Raw genomic sequence first — 17941 nt, forward strand, 5'->3', positions numbered from 1 at the left:
AAGAGACTCTTACATCGCTACATCACTACATGGAACTCCATCCTTTGGAGTTGAAACTCCATCCTTTGAAGAACGACTCTGAATCTAATCACATATGGATTTATTTGGGCTCTAAGAAGTTCCCCAATTTTTCTTAGCACACTACCCACTACCTAGGATACTTGGGTGGTTATTTGATGAAGCACAGAACTTTATAGATCTTGGGGTCAGATATGTGTGTTGTAAGAAAAGAGTAGAAATTTAATGAAAAGAAAGCAGATGGGGGATCCCTGGGTGGCGCAGCGGTTTGGCGCCTGCCTTTGGCCCAGGGCGCGATCCTGGAGACCCGGGATCGAATCCCACGTCGGGCTCCCGGTGCGTGGAGCCTGCTTCTCCCTCTGCCTGTGTCTCTGCCTCTCTCTCTCTCTCTCTTTGTGACTATCATAAATAAATAAAAATTAAAAAAAAAAAAGAGAAAAGAAAGCAGATGGTATGCACCAATGTGAATAGTTCTGGTGTTTCTGAAATGTCCAGCATTATATGACATTGTTACTCTTCCTCCTAAGTTTCTTCCATTAGCCTATGAGAGAGCCAATGGAGTGAATTATAGCCACAGAAATAATATGAATTTTTCTATCTGAATGCCTCAAAAAGCTAGGATTTTTTTTATTATGTCAGAGGTTAAAATTAATGCATGGATTCTGGCATATAACATACATACATAAGCCCACAGTCTTCACCTCCAAATACTTAGAAAGAAGAGAGTCTTCATTTGGAAAAGATAATGATATTTTAGAATTAAGTTCTAGCTTTGTCTCTAGTTATATATATTATCTTAGGTAAACAACTATGAGTTGTAGGTTCCTCTTCTGTAAAACAGTTAATGATCCAGAAGAAGAAGGAATGTCATGCTATACCTCATTTATTATTTTGTACAATGTTCATGGTAAGGCTTGCCACATCATTTGTTTGTGCTAAACCATAGGATACAACCCTAGCACTCAGCTCAAATATTTATTTGGCCAATGACTTCCTCTTGTAATACTTCTTGACCAGAGGTCAGAGGAAAACCTCTTGGAATTCACCTGCAGAGCCTGTTAAAGCTTCAGATTAAAAAACTCAGATTCCTGGGCCTTTCCCAACTAAATTAGTAGTGCCAGGGTTGGGCCTAAAAGCCTGCATTTTTATACATTCCCCAGATGATTCTTAGGCACACTAGGGTCTGAGAGCCACCGCCAACCAATAGCATATGTATATTCTCCGATGGGAGGTCCTGTAACTACCTTTGCCCTCTGCATCTAGTTTGTAGTCTGGATCTTAGCTTTGGGTCTATTATTAGCTGATTTGGTCATACTTTGTCATCTCTCTAGGACTGTTTCCTTATTTTTAAAATGTGGGGGGTAGAATTCTTGGGTTCTAATAGTCCATGAAAATAGTTCTGTAGTGACCTATAAGAATTACTGCACTTGCCTTAGCAAATACTGTTTCTTGAGTGCCTGCTCTGTGCTGGGCATTGTTTGACTTCTACATATGCTTCATTTACTCTTTACAGTAATCTATGATATCCATATGGTCATTCACACTTGACACTTAAGGATCTAAGGCTTGGAAAAGTGAAGTCACTTGTCCTAGACTGCTTAGTTAATAAATGGAGCTGCAGTGCAGTGGGATTAAGTTGGGGTCATAAACACATGAAGAATTGCCCAGGTTCCTTTGCCCCCAAAGCTTATAAAGGCCCAGGGCTTGTCCAGCATGCAGCTTATTCACCCTATGTTCCACCCTTGTAGCAGAGGAGCCTGGTTTTGGTTTCCTTAGATGTTTACTTGGCCTCTTGCTTAAGCATTTGCCTTTCCTACTCAATAACAGTGAAAGGACAAAAAAAAAAAAAAAAAAAAAAAAAAAAATCCCAGGGCTGGAAACATTTTGTTTCCTACAAAAAGAATATTTTGCAGCCAGCTCTGTGGTTGAAAGTATTTTTCCTGTGGTCTGGGGATGGGTTGGATCCCTTCTCTTCTTGGCCAGTGTCTGAGAACTTAGCCTGTGGCTTCCCATCAAGTCAGTGCACAGTACGCTGCATTTTTTAAATGAGTGTCTAGTGATGTTGAGTGTGTGCACAAGTGGACCAATAGTCTGGGTGTATAAGAATGTGTACATGTACCTTTGTCATTCTCAGAGCAGAGAACCTAGGAGTGGTTTTCCACATGCTGTACATATCAACATAGCTTTTAAGGTTTCATCACTCATGCAACAACCAAACAAATTCAGATGCTGACAAAATGAGAGGAGACTGATATGTGAGCCTTGTGTGGATTTGCAAGTAATCAGAAAGCCAAGGAATCTGAGATTTTGACCTGTCACATTTCTTTCCATCTTCAAATGTTCAAAACCAAGACATGGAGTTTGATTAGATGGTCGGGTGGTCCAGTGGTAATGTAGAAAATGGGAATTCTTAGGTCTGCCTCCAGCCTGGCCACTTGCAGAGTTTAAGGCACTGACCTTTGCCCAGCCTTGCATAAGTCTCTTCTTAAGGACTGTATTTTCCTGTCCAAAAACATAAACTTGTTTAAAACAAAACAAAACAGCTGTGTGCTTCAAATTGTAAAAGCTAAGATGAATTTTGAGCTTTCAAACAGAATTCACAGATAAGTATTGTTAGTGCTAGGTACATTTTCTTTACTCATAATTTTGTATTTACTCATAATTGAAATGTTTCCAGTAAGGCTTTGCAGTGTGTGGTAATGCCTAGAACTTTCCATCCTGACTTCCTTTGTTTGTGCTATACCTGCCTGGAATGTCCTTCACTTGAAGAAATCCTACTTTTTCTTCATGATCTGGCCTGGATGATATCATTTTTTTTACATCCTTCTCAACCACCATGAAAAAGTGGCTCTCTGAGTTTCCTTTGCACATGGCTGTAAGTGCAATTACCTGCTACCATTTCCCTGCATCGTTAGGTGTTTAGCTAAATTAGAAGGCAGGGCTGACTCACTCCTAAAAGTCCCAGCAGCCAGCAGATGCCCCACATGTATTTGTTGACTTAAAGGAAATAAATGTCTCCAAGACAAGCTAACATTTGTAACTTCAGAATTCTCTTGTGTAAGTCCTCTATGTAGCTTTCCATTTGGGGACATTTTTGGAACTCAAAGCATCATGGCATCCAGGGAGAAAAGTTGTAGTCACTGGATTTGGGGGCACTATTTGAAGAAACCAGCAAATCCTAAGCATGAAAGACTTACAATTTTTTTGTTTGTTTGTTTGTATGTTTTAGTGGGGGGAAATGTTAAGGAAGATTTGAAAAGTTGTTGGAATAGGAATCAAACTATCAAGAGTACTTCATTGATAAAGGGGCCAGCATTGAGATAGGGTAGACCCCAGCCCATATTGAGCTTTGGTGACATTGGCTACAGGCCTGCACCTACCTGGGATGCAGAAACTGGCCCATCCGAGTCAGCCCGTGGGAAAGAATCACCACAAGGAGATCAGGGTTCACCAGTGGGGAAAAGCTGGCATTTGCTCCATTTCGTCACACAGGGCAGTGGAGCTATTCTCACGGTAGGGTTCGGGGTGGGGTTGGGGTAGTGGTGGTGAATTTAGTAAACCAGTTTTCCGATGACGGGGATGTTTCTGTTTTTACCCCTTAACAATGAGACAACAACCCAAATAACAGATCCTTCAGTATGTTGAATGCCAAGGCTAAATGAACTGGTGGAACTTTGTGGCTTTGGCTCTTGGCTTACAGGCGTATCCATGCATTGGGGCCATGGCTTGGCAGTAGACAAAGCGGCTGTGTGAGTCCTCAGGGAGCTCTCTGGCTCTGTGGTTTTCTTTGATATACAATTGAACTTTGGCAAATTTTTCTTCTCAAGTCTGTGTTTATGAGGTCCAGAGGTGGGCAGAGACCCTCATTATGGAGCCCAAAGCCAACAACAGACTAGAACTACAGGATGTCCTCCTACATTTACACTTCTGCTTATAGGCTAAAGAGCTGGCCCACAGGCCTATAACAAAGGGGCAAGTTAGAGAAAGAGACCACTGACTTCTCTTCCCAGCCTCACAGGGCTCTGAGCTTCACACAGCTCTAAGCTCATCTATCAAGTGCTTAACCATTTACCATTATGCAAGTAATTATCCACTTAATTATCATACCTTTGTATGGTAGTAGCTACTATTAAGTGCATTTCAAAGGTGAGGGAACTAAGACACAAAGAGTTAATTATTAGTTGTTGTTGTTGTTCTCAATTATTGTTTGCTAAATTAAGGTACAACTCTGTAGATAGATCTTAAAATCAACTGGCTTCCTGAATCCCTGCCTCTTTAGTCTATATCACTGGGCCACAGATTTAAAAATTGTTGGATTTAGTATGCTTAGCATTCTCAATTGTGGACTCACCTTAAATGTAATTAGGCATTAGCCATTTTCAAGTTATATTATTCTTATATTGGAAAATCTGTAATTAGAACTTTCCCAAAGTCATGAACAGGTATATAGAAAGTGATCAATTTGGTGAATAGCTGGGATCGCCCATCCTACTAAATTTGCACAGTAGAGGGAAAGCAATGTGGTGTTGGGCTGAGAAGAGTATAAGAAATTGGAGGCAGGGATTCCACCAAGATCAAGCCAATGAACTCCAGAGGGCCTGAAGATGAGGCCGGGCATCATGGCTTGCATCTAGGCTATGGCTGGCTATTTACCTCCTTTCCTACCTATTTCTGTAGGAAAGAACCTTTGTGCTTTCTACACCTGCTCCAGGGAATACTAATTATAATATTAACAGCTGCCATTTTTATAACCAGGATGTGAAAAGTGCTACACAAACATTGTTTTTTTAAATATACTATGAGATGGGTTTTTACAATAACACCATGAAGTGGGTATGATTTTCCTGATCTTCCAGATAGGGAAATAGGCTCAGAGAGGTTAAAAAATGTTTTAAAGCTAAAAACACTCAGTAAATGGTAGAAAAAGAAATCAAGTTCAGGTCCGTCTAACTCTAAAGTGGCTTTTAGTCACTAGATTGGTTTGCTTCATGAAGAGCATGGCACACATCCAGTATTTTTGCTCTTCCTTAATCTCTTATCCTTTCTTTTAAATCCTGCACCCTGATTTTCATATAAGGAAATGCCCCTCTTCAAGTTTCAGCCTGGATTATCTACGTAGGGCTGATTGTCCCCACTTGTCTAGAGGTCTGACCAAAGGAAGAATCATATATCATTTCTGCAGAGATTGGTTTGCAGTAATCAGTTAACCCAAGCTAAGCCGATTTAGAGTAAACCCAGGACTTTGCTGGAACATTTGGAGTTGCTAAATTGGTAGAATGTCAGTCTGGAGCTCCTGGTAGCCATCTTGGACACCATACAGAGGGAATCCACTTAAGAATGGCAATGAAGGGACGCCTGGGTGGCTCAGTAGTTTAGCGCCTGCCTTTGGTCCAGGACATGATCCTGGAGTCCCAGGATCGAGTTCTGCATCGGGCTCCCTGCATGGGGCCTGCTTCTCCCTTTGCCTGTGTCTCTGCCTCTCTCTCTCTCTTTCTCTCTCTCTCTGTCTCTCTCTGTGTCTTTCATGAATAAATAAATAAAATCTTTCAAAAAAAATTTTTAATTAAAAAAAAAAAAAAAGAATAGCAATGAAGTCACCCTAGAGGGAAGCAAAACCAAGAGATTGAGAAAATGTTCCATGGTGAAGAAGGAAAAGTTCTGAGGTCATCATTTGAAGCCCTGGATCCAACCATGTCTTAGGTCAGTTACCCCTTAAGCATTCCATTTACTTAAGCTAGTAAGTTTCCTTCTTCATTCAGTTTCAGTTGCATTTCTGTGACTTAAAACAGAAAGAGTACTGAATAATATGCACATTGGATGCTCATAATATCCTCCCATTAGGTAGAGACCAGTTATGATTACTCAGGTTCACCTTCCTCCTTTTCTAAAAGATTCCATTCTTTGCTTTTTCTCTTCTTCTTTTTTTTTTTTTTTTTAAGATTTTATTTATTCATGAGAGACACAGAGAGAGTGAGATTGAGAGAGGCAGAGACAGAGGCAGAGGGAGAAGCAGGGTCCATGCAGGGAGCCCGACCTGGGACTGGATCCCAGGTCTCCAGGATCAGACCCTGGGCTGAAGGCAGCGCTAAACTGCTGAGCCACCTGGGCTGCCCTCTCTTCCTTCTTTTATGTTTGCTCTTTCCTTCCTTGGTTTTCTTTTGTCCTTTTCATTATTCACCTCCACTCTGTAGAAAGAAAAAAGCATGAAACTTTTATTAAACAGCTTTCCTGGTTTGTAAGGCTCTTTGAAAAGGTTCAGATAAAGAGTACATTAAAAATAATGAGTTAAAAGCAATTAAAAATCATTTGGGGATTTTAGTTAGCCATAGCTTCTTTGCCACATATTAAGCTTTATGAAAGTCCTTGATGTCATTTCTTCCATGGCAAAAATACAACCTTTTCTGGTTTAGTCTCACTTAATCATTAATGATGGGCTGTAAAATATTCTTTCCAGTTCAAAAGTGGCATCAAATAAGTAACTGAGATGACATTAGTAATAATTTGGGAAATGTGGTCATTTAGCATTTACCACACATGTACCATGTACTGGACTAGACTCTGGAAAAAGCAAAGGCGAATAAAACATAGTTTCAAAATCTAGCTGGATCGGCAAGCCTAGGAACCACTGACCACAGTGCAGTGTGATGAGCGGGAAGATAGTGAAGACATTTTACAACTAGTTCTGCGTGGGAAGGGACCCAGCAGAACTGATGCCAGCCTTTGGGAGAAGTAGGTGCTGGAGCTACCCTCTTCCACTGTGCCAAGCAGTAATGCCTTAGTTTCTGGGTCATGTAGCAGGGTCCTGGGCTGGTGAAGCAATGGGGTTGTTGAGGACCTCAGAAACAGCAATATCTGCCAAATCGTAAGGCAGTATTTCAGTGTTTTAATAACTGGAAAGGGCTGAGTAAACCTGGGAGTCATTTGATAATCAAGGCCTTGTAATGGAGGCAAATAGAGGGGCTACTTTACGTAGAGAAGGTGACTTTTGAGCTGGGCTCAACATAGTTCATTCAGGAAGAGAGAACAACCCCCGTAAAGTAAAGGTGTGCTCGATATGTTTAATTGGCAGAATTAGATTGAGTAATCAGGAGGAAGAGGGAAGAGGAGAGACTGAGGCAATGAGGTTGGGAAGGACCCACAAAAGAGTTTGAAAAGTAGACACTAGAGATCTAAGCATGGCTTTGAAGTCCTACCCCTAGTCTAGGGGTAAGGACTGTTGGGTTATATGCAGTGTCTTGCTAATCTGATGGAGAGAGAGAAAACTCACTTTAAAATTATGTAGCTATATGAGCTATAGGCTCTACCAGGATACCTCTAATCTGGAAAAGCTAGAAGGACAGGCGTGTTAGCCCAGAAAGCCCTGGACTGTTGTTCATCCTGAAGCAAGAAGCTGGGAAGCGAGTATTTTTTAGCGTGTGTCATCTTCCGGATTCCTGAGGCCTTCTGGGTTACTTCAAAGCTGGCCATTTAGCTTCTTATGAGCAAGGACCTCATCATATCCATCTTTGTTTTCCCTAATGTCTAGCCCAGTACCTGGGACATAGGAGGTTCTCAGTAAATATTTGTTGAATTAGTATAACATTAAATAAGTCCTTCAGCTCTAAGTAACCATTGCTTATACTTATTATAAATATAATGGCTTTATATAATTACAAAGTGTGTCTGCCCTTTTTAGGTTCTGTATTTTCATTCTGGCATGATCCGCTTTCAGTGGCATTCAGCTAGAGTCCATGCCTGTTCAACAGAAAACTTTTGGCAACAATGAATTGCATATCCTGGCTAGATTGCTGCCTGAGTATGGCAGAGCACTCACCCTCTCTTTAATTTGACTTTTCCTACCTGTACAAGGGACAGAAGGCTTTTGTTTATTTATTCTGAGATGGGAAACATAAAAGTAATGCATACTTGCAGAAAAATAATCAAGCGACATAGACTAATAGAGAGTAGGAGGGAAAATCCTCTAGAGGTATATTATATTCTAGACTTTTTCTATGAATATATAAACATATGTGTGTGCTGACAATATCTAATGTTCTATAACCTGCTTTCTAAATCATTCTTATATCATGGATAATCTTGCCATGCAAATATAGTTACTAATCTTTTTTCATAGCAGCATAGTATTCTGTGGTATGGATATAACAGAAATGTAGTCAAGAGGATGATGACATTAAAATGAATGAAATGTTGTGTTTCTTAAACTCAAAATACTTTAGGTACTTTTGTTTTTAATTATTTAAAGGAGCAAATAGCTTTGATCCAAGCCAGAGAAGTAGCTTGTGAAGCTCAATAGCTTCACTTCAGAAATAGTTGATTTAGGTCTATTTTTATTGTAGGCATGCTTTGCTTCATTGTTAACCTTGTCTAACCCCTTCTACCTGGGAAACCCAAAGAGCATAGTAAACATTATACAGATATGCCATAGAAGTTGTTCTGTACTGGTCTGGATTTAATGGATCTTTAAATGTAGTTGTTGTTTTTAAATGTCATTTAATAAGCCCCGCCTTAATTGGTCCTTTCTCTTGATCCTGATGTTAAAGGGAAAGATGGCACAGAACACTGCCCAGGTCTCACCGAATAATCCAAGCTCAGAACAATGAGATTTCTTTAGGCCCATCCCCCAAATCATCCCTGAGAGATCACACACTCCCTCATCATGTGACTTCTGCGTCTGAGATTCTGTAACTGTGCCCCAGAGGACGGAGGTCTCCCCGCTAGGCTCTTGAGTTGCTGGACCTGACTTTTGTTTTTGTTTTTTGCTTCCATTCTCTTTTGTCACCTTTCTTCCTCTTTGGTATCTCAGTTTTTATTGAGTTGTGCCTGGCTCCCCCAGGGATGAACCTGCCTGCCGGTATGGTCAGGAATCTGCAGTGTCATTAGGGTGGTTACCTCTAATTCCTTCCTCCTGGCTGTGTTAGAACTCTCCCTGAGCACTAAGGAAACTCTTCAGTGTGTGGGCTCTTGTCTTTGTGAAAAAAGCTTTTGTCCTGTAGTCATTAGGCAGAGCTCTAGTTTACTTCTAAAACATGATTAAATCCTTGGGAAGGGAGGAGGGGACAGTGGAGGGTTGTTATTTAAGATGGGTACCCTGAGGGAACAAAGGAGAGGCTTTTCACATTGTTGTGCCTCCTAATTGGGCCAAACCAAGGTTGCTGTGTGTCATTCCAGAAAGCAGTTCCCTGCCTGTTGGGAGGACAGGAGCAGAAGGGTGACAGATTGAAGCTGACATTGGAAGGCGTGGGACCAGAGTTCAGGACTTTTTAAGACCAGATCTTCTGGACTTGCCTTCTAGCCCACCTCCAAAGGGCCCCAGGGGAGACAAGAGAGCTTAGACCCCCACTCTATGCTCTGTAGTTCCTGACATAAAGAGTTTCTCTCTCCCAGAATTTCTGGGAAGGGGCTGGTTTGCTTTATTCCACATAACTCTATATTGCTTGAATTATTTATGGTGAACATGTGTTATTTATATATTCAGAAAAACATAAAACTATATTATCCCCCCCACCTCCTTCCTTTGGGGGCTCAATGCCAGGCATGTTGGATCCCACAAAGGGCCCTGCCCAGACTCCCCATCACAGGGAACATCTTATGTTGGATGGTTTTCTGACCTCTTTCTTGGTCAATATTCATCTGTATTCCTAGCGTCAGGGTCTGGCCTTCCCAGTAAGATTACCTACTGACTCATTCTAGAGAAGGTGCTCTGCCATATGGTACATTTTGTGTCAATCACAGAGGCTGTGATTTGGACACAGATTTGATCCAAATATATAGTTCTTGGGATCCCTGGGTGGCGCAGCGGTTTGGCGCCTGCCTTTGGCCCAGGGCGCGATCCTGGAGACCCGGGATCGAATCCGACGTCGGGCTCCCGGTGTATGGAGCCTGCTTCTCCCTCTGCCTGTGTCTCTGCCTCTCTCTCTCTCTCTCTCTCTCTGTGACTATCATTTAAAAAAAACAAAACAAAAAAAAACAAATATATGGTTCTTTTGAGAATTTCAGATCCTAACAAGTCAGTGAAAGAAGGAAGATTGTGACTAGGGGCCTTTGTCACCCCTCAAATCAGACCCCATAAATGGCTGCCTGATGGGCTCCCTTGCTCTTGGGCTTCTATAAATAAAAGTTCTGGGCATAGGCAGCCAGACACTCCCCAATATTGATCAGTAGACTTGTTTGAGCTGTATCTCAGTTTCCTCATTTTTTAAAGGGGGATAATAATAGTATCAACTTTATAAGGTTGATGTGAGGACTACGTGTTTTACAATAGTGCTTGGCACATAGCAAGAGCTTAATTAATAAATGTCATCTCTTATCACTATTATTACCCCAAGTCCACCAAGAGTCCTGACATTTGAAGCAAACCCCAAATGGAAACCTGATGGGTTCCCAAAGAAATAAGACAGCTTTTTAACTCCAATTGACAAATAATCTGGTTTCTATCAAGTTTTTCTTACCAAGTTCTTTCTAAAGTCCTTCTCCTGCAGATCCCCATCTCTTGAATTATTTCAGTCTATGAGTCTATTTCTGTGGGCTCAAGATATCTTAATTCTTCAACAATACTCAAAACATGAGTTACTGTATATTTATATATAGTGTAAAATTTAGTCACAGTCAAAATACTAAAAATACAAAGATTAAACTGACAGGTTCTCGAGAATGTGCTGACAACACCAAAGAGAGTTATTGTATAAAGTTCCAGCTCTCCTCCATCTTACTAAGCTTCTTGCAAAGACTAGTTCAAACTAGATTTAGTTGAAGCCCTAAAAGAAAGGATGGGAATGATATTCTTCTGTCTCTCTCTTACACTCTTAAACTCATTGGCAATTCTGTCTTGTGTTTCCTCCTTGTCCTCTGCCCTTTTTTTCACTGGGGGAGGGCTTTAGGGAAATAGTAAGAATGCTGCAGTAACAGAGGGAATTAATTTGACCGGGCTCTGAAGAAAGAGTGTGTTGATTTCTCACTAGCAATAGTTTCTCCACCCATCAAAACAGAGCCAGGGATGTGGTACATTACACAAACCAGTCCCACTTGACCAGCTGTTTTTGGATATGTCAAGCCCAGAGTTCGGCCTCTTTACATAGAAACATGTTGCCTTCCTCGAATCAATTCCTGCAAGACGAAAGAAAATCCCGCGTGGCCCAAGCATGATGTAACAGGGATGTGTGCTTCAGAATTCAAGACACACCCTCAGAGTTCCTGGCATCTTTTTACCATAATAATCACACAGCCACAGCCTTACTTCTGTGACCTTTACAGGCCAGAGCTGCCTTACCTTGGCTGTCTTTCTGAGCAGGCCTGGACAAGAAGATCCAGCTCTGCTTCCTACGGGCCTGTGGATGGTGCTGGGAAGCCAGGCCTGCCTCACTGCATGTTCAGAGAGCTTAGTGTTTATATCTGGTGTATTTTGTGAGTCTTTTTTTCCTGGTCATTTTTATACTCCTGATATAGGGTAGAGAAAGAGAGTAGGTCTTTGTTACTTGAACTTGCCTGTAATATTATTTGGTTGCTTTAGTCAGAGCTAGGTTGAAATTTCCAAATTCAGATAACAATGAAACTAGCTCATACTTATTTAAAAGTTAAAATCAATGATACTTCCATTAACCTATGATTTTTTTAAAGTTATAAACAAAGTTTAAATATGATATTTGATGGCTATGACTTACTAAGGATACAACTAGTTCTTTCTTCTTCCAATAGCAGCCCCCAATGGTAATATTAACAATTTCAGTAATGGTTAGAAATCTCATTTGAAGCCTCAAATGAGGTTACTAGCCTATGTGTGAAATGATACATTATCTTTACACACACAGACACTCTCACATGGACAGCAGAGACAGATAGATCATTGAGCTGACTGTCCTTCAAGACAAGGGAAGTCACAAACTTTCCTGCATTTTTTACCCCTTCTCCCACCATGGTGGGGGGAAAAAAGCTAACATTTCTTAGGTACTTGTGAGGTGCCACATTTTTCATTAATTTCCTTCATCTCATTAATCTCTGCAATAAATCCATGAGGGTGGTATTATTGTGCTCATTTTAGAGATGAGGAAGTGAGGATTGGAGAAGTTGGGGTGCCCAAAATCATACAGCCAACATGTGAAGCCATGATTGACTAAATTCAAAGCTTTTTGCATTTTGTAATGATGATCATACTTGGCTCTAAGCCATATTTTTTTAGCCTCCCAGGAGAATGATTTGAGGATAATTAAAAATTATATATATTATATTATAATTATATTATAATATAATATATTTATTTATAATTATATAATTATATTTATATTATAATTTTTAACTATATATGTGTGTGTATATATATATATATATATATATATATATATATACAACCTTGAGAAGAGCTTTTTGGTGTATATAGTACTTATATGTATGGGCTCTGTATGTGTGCGTGTGTGTGTGTGTGTGTGTGTGTGTAACTGACTCTCAAATCTAATGTTATGATAATGTCACCAAATCACTACCTAATTGGAGATAGAACTAAAGCTTGCAAAGACAACCTCCTCTTTACTGTGGAGGTTTAACCGCTTATGCTTCTCTCCACTCTTCCTCATGATCCATCTGATATTATTTCAGTTTAATAATAATAAAAAAATATTAACCCAAGAGGGCAAAGACATTGAGAATCATTTTGAGACATTGATGGATTTCAACAAAACATTGGGAAAGAGAAAGTGATAGAAGATTGGCAGAGCATAACAGAGGAAACTGCAAGCCAAAATGCCTTCAATCTAGTGTAACGCTAGAACACAAGAGGTTTTCTCAGGACTTCAAAGCACCAGATATCACAGAAGGTAGAGAAGATGACAACAGATTGGTTGAAAATTGTGTATGAAATAGTTGGACCCCTTTATCACCCTGGACAGCCAGGTGATAAATTTCTAACTCAGGGTGAAGGCCAAAATTTATCTTTGGAGAAAATGAATTTTAAAAATTTCAGGCTTACGACTCCCAACAAAGTAGAGGATATGGGAAGGCATCTGGCTAAAATAGGAGATTATACCTGCCAAATAGTGAATCTTTCTCTGCCCTGCTTCTAGAATATGGAAAACTAGATAAGAGATTGAAGAACTCTTTTCAGTAAATGCTAATCCACCTCTGAGAAGGCATCTGTATATTGACATTGATCACTCTCTAGTGGATCCCACTAGTTTACAAATGCTGTCCCTATACATAGTATTTCTGATTATATTTTTAGAATAAAATAATTTTATATTATATAATTTAAATATAACTGAACAACCAAGGATCACTAGACTTTGGAAATGCCTCCCATTTCACAGAGAGAATAAAACAAACAGAAAAAAAGAAAAAAATTCCATGAGGAATGAGAGCTAATGCAAAATTTAGAAGAAGAAAAAAGCAAAATAAAGTATATAATTAATCTCAGAGAGTTAAAGAATTAATGAAAATAGGATTGCTGAATTAGAAACAGTTAGAGACAAGAAAGAGCTCCTGGAAATTAAAAATATGATAGCCAACATAAATTCAGTTAAAGGGGTAGAAGATAATATCAAATGATGTTATTGCTATTTCAAAGTATATGTAAGCATTAAGTTCATTAAACACAAAACAGGGGCACTTTGAGTGGCTCAGTTGGTTAAGTGTCCAACTCTTGATTTTGGCTCAGGTCATGATTTCAGGGTCCTAGGATGGGCCCCACATTGGGCTCTGTGCTCAGTGGGGAGTCTACTTGGGGATTTCCTCTCTCCCTCTCCTTGTACCCCTTCCTCCACTCACATGTTCTCTCTCAAATAAATAAGTAAATCTCAAAAAAAAAAAAAAAAAACCCACAACCCAATCATCTAAAACTGTGAAAATATTTAAAACAGAAAAAGAAGGTGGCAAGATTAAATAGGAGGAAATAACAGGTGAATATTGAATCAGATGTTTAAAATTTTGCCTTGAGAGACTCAATGTATAGAATGGCAGAATATGGCACTCACAATGTCTGCACTTCCACAAACCAAAAAGAACATTGACAAAAACTGTCAAATCAACTTTTTCAGAACTCTGGAATTTAACTGTAGGCTTGCAACAATTTGAGGAGTGTTAATTTAAGAAAAGCAGAAGAAACCTGGTAAGAACAGCAATATTTGTGGTATTTTAACTTTCCCTAATCCCATCCTCCTCCTCCCCAGTTCTGCAATAATCTTGAAAACTGACCATCTTTCAGCTGCAATAATTTTGTAAGCCAGCAGCCTAGTGACCACTGGAAAGTTTCCAGCTCCCCCAAAAGCCCCATCTGAGAGAACTGTCACCATTTGACCTGTGCAACAGCTCACTGAAAGTTCCATTTTCAGGAGTTGTCCTTTTTAACCTGCCTCAGTACTTGGTCTATGTGAACAGCCCTACCCACAGGGAATTTTTTTAGAATAATCAGTGGCAATTACTTACCATCATGACTGCCTAAGGTCCCATTACCAGGTAGGGCTAACAAGAGTCTAACCAAAAAAAAAAAAAAATTGAAGAAAATAATTGGGGAATGAGATGTCCACATGGGGTCTTTGTAAATGTCCTACTTACACCAGGGAACCTGGAAGGCTACACAAATATCAGGAAGGACTTAAGACCCTACACTCTCACTAACCTTAAGGCTCTGTGTAAGCAAGAAGTAAAGGCTAACACAGAGTTTTGAACTGCTTGCTGGAATGTTGAAGGCATGCCTTAACACACAGAGAGACCCTTGGCAAAGGTGAGGAGACTTACAGGTTCAAGGCATTTAGGGAATCTTTTTGATCATTAGCTATGCAATTATTAGTCACTAAATGATTTCATGTACAAAGGATCCTCAATAAAATTAGTTGGATTCTCAGCAGAAACCATAGAGGCCAGAAGGCAGTGGACTGACATATTCAAATTGCTGAAAGATTATCAGCCAAGGATGTATATCTAGCAAAACTATCCTTCAAAAATGAGGATAAAGTAAGACATCTTCAGAAATACAAAATCTGAGAATTTGCTACTAGTATACCTGACCTATAAGAAGTACTTAAAGGAGTTCTCCAGGCTGAAATGGAAAGACACTAGAGGGTAAATCAGATCCACATGAAGAAATTGACTCAGAGAGTCAGTAAATGTGAATACATAGATAAATATAAAAAACAGTATGAATTTTTTTGTAATTATTTTCTATCCCTATCTTATTTGAAAGACAACTACAAAAAAAAGACAACTACATAAAGCAATAAATATAAAACTATGTTGATAAAATGTATAAAAATGTGATTTGTATAATAGTACAAAGGAAAGGAGGATAATGGAGCTATATTGGAGCAAAGTTTTTGTAAATAATTGAAATTAAAGTGTTATCAATCTGAACTAATTGTTTAAAGTTAAATTTTTAATAACAACTCTTGGAGTAGGGATCCCTGGGTGGCGCAGCGGTTTGGCGCCTGCCTTTGGCCCAGGGCGCGATCCTGGAGACCCGGGATCGAATCCCACGTCGGGCTCCCGGTGCATGGAGCCTGCTTCTCCCTCTGCCTGTGTCTCTGCCTCTCTCTCTCTGTGTGTGACTATCATAAATAAATAAATAAAAAATATTTAAAAAAAAAAAAAAAAAACAACTCTTGGAGTAACCAAGAAAATAACTCAAAAATGTATAGTAAAAGAAATAAGAGAATTAAAATAGTATGCTAGAAAAATATCTAACACAAGTTAGTAATGGAAAAATGGAGGAACAAAAAAACCATGAGATATACAGAAGAACAAATAGCAATGTCAGATATATCCTACCTTATCAATAATTATATTAAAAGTAAATGAACTGGGACGCCTGGGTGGCTCAATGGTTTAGCACCTGCCTTTGGCCCAGGGCATGATCCTAGATTCCCGGGATCGAGTCCCACATTGGGTTCCCTGCATGGAGCCTGCTTCTCCCTCTGTCTGTGTCTCTGCCTCTCTCTCTCTCTCTCTCTCTCTCTGTGTGTCTCATGAATAAATAAATAAAATCTTTAAAAAAATAAAAATAAAAGTAAATGAACTAAATAATCAAAAGCAGAGATTGGCAGAATGGATAAGAATATATATATTCATCTCAACCAAATCCTGTCTATAAGAAACACACTTTAGAGTCAAAGACACAAATTGATTTAAAGTAAAAGGATGGACAAATAGATAACCATGTAAGTGGTGAAATTGTGATTTAGATGACCCAAATGTATTTCTTATATATAGTTGGTCTTCATCTGCAATTCCTCACTTACGGATTGCCAAAACTTTTGGCATTTCCTGAGCAATAAGAGCAATGGAGCATCTTTTGTTATAATATTTAGTCTTTTGTCTTCAGTTCCTGAAAATGCTTCAGAGCCATAAAGGTAAAATAGTTGCCTTGTTATTTCCACGACAAATGGGTTTATGTTAATGAAGGTGACTCTTGCAAAGCACCTAAAGATGAAGTCTGGTTGCCAGGAAAATCAACCATGAAGAGGGGATTTGAACTTTCAGTTTCACGCCCTGATTTCCAAGAAGGGGAGAGGGGCTAGAGGTTCAATCAGTCACCAGTGGGCAATGAGTTAATCATGCTTACATACTGACACTTCCACAAAATCCAAAAGGAGGTGGTTTAGACAGATTCTACATTGGGGATCCAGAATGCTTTCAAATGCCACCATCCCAAGCCCTAAGTTCCATGAAGACAGAAGTTCCTTTGTTCAGGACTTTACCCTATACATCTCTTCATCTGGATGTTAATTAGTGTCCTTTAATATACTTTGTAATCAGTAATTAGTAAGTAAGTGGGTTTTTCTGATTTCTGTGAGTCATTCTAGCAAATTAATTGAACCCTAGGAGGAGGTCATGGGAACCTCTGATTTTAGCCAGTTAATCAGAAGTATGGGTAACACCCTGGACTTGTGATTGGCATCCTGAGATGGAACAGATCATTGGAACCTCCAAAATGTGCCCAGTTTGTGAGAAGCACAGGTAACAACATGAACTTGTGACTGGCATGTGGAGAGCAGGCTTGTGGGCCTAAGTCCTTTATCTGTGGAATCTGATTTTGTCTCCAGGTAGACAGTGTCAGAGTTGAGTTGAATTCTTGGACACCCTGCTGGTGCCTGAGAATGCTTTTTGGTGTGGGGAAGCCTCAACATACATGTACATTGAAATTAGGTTCAGGGACCCTTTTGCAAACAGTAACCAAAAAGAGCTGGTTACCAATATAAGACAAAACAGACTTTTTAAAAAATTATTACTGAAGACAAAAAAGGATTCTTTTTTTAAAAGCTTTCATGGGCAGCCCTGGTGGCACAGCAGTTTAGTGCCGCCTGCAGCCCAGGGTGTGATCCTGAAGACCCGGGATCGAGTCCCATGTCAGCCTCCCCCAGCATGGAGCCTGCTTCTCCCTCTGCCTGTGTCTGTCTCTCTCTCTCTCTCTCTCTGTCTCTCATGAATAAATAAAATCTTTTCATTTATTTAGAGACAGAGAGAGCATGCAAGTGGGGAGAGGGGCTGAGGGAAAGAGAAAATCGCCAGCAGATTCCATGCTGAGCATGGGTCCTGACAGAGGGCTCAACCCCATGACCCTGAGATCATGACCTAAGTCCAAATCAAGAGTTAGATGATTAACCAACTGTGTGTGTCATGCAGGTGCCCCCCAAAAAGGACATTTTAAAAGAATAACGAAGTGAATCCATTAGGAAGACATAACAATAATAAACATATGCATTTAACAACTTAGCTCCAAAATACCTGAAGCAAAAACTGACAGAATTGAAGCAGAGTAATACACAATTCAACAATAATACTTGGAGATTTAATACCCACTTTCAATAATAGAACAACTAGGCAGAGGATTAACAAGGAAATAGAAGACCTGAGTAACACTGTAAACCAACTAGACCTAATAGGCATTCGTAGAACATTCCACTCAATAGTAGCAGATACACATTCTTCTCAAGTGTACATGAAACAT

At 39.7% G+C, this 17941-nt stretch overlaps 1 protein-coding gene and 1 long non-coding RNA gene across 15 annotated transcripts in view; one reads left to right on the plus strand and one right to left on the minus strand.

Annotated features, from left to right (window-relative positions):
• Positions 1-17941, plus strand: part of RAD51B (RAD51 paralog B) — an 817007-nt gene that overhangs the window by 530594 nt on the left and 268472 nt on the right. The gene's annotated exons all lie outside the window — the stretch shown is intronic.
• The window catches only part of LOC112656945 (uncharacterized), a 55734-nt gene continuing 43736 nt past the window's right edge, over positions 5944-17941 (minus strand). Inside the window, exon 3 of the long non-coding RNA XR_004818346.2 lies at positions 5944-6203. This is a non-coding gene — a long non-coding RNA (uncharacterized LOC112656945). The remainder of the gene's footprint in view (positions 6204-17941) is intronic.

This window comes from Canis lupus, chromosome 8 (genome assembly GCF_003254725.2).
Source record: "Canis lupus dingo isolate Sandy chromosome 8, ASM325472v2, whole genome shotgun sequence".
NCBI lineage: Eukaryota > Metazoa > Chordata > Mammalia > Carnivora > Canidae > Canis > Canis lupus.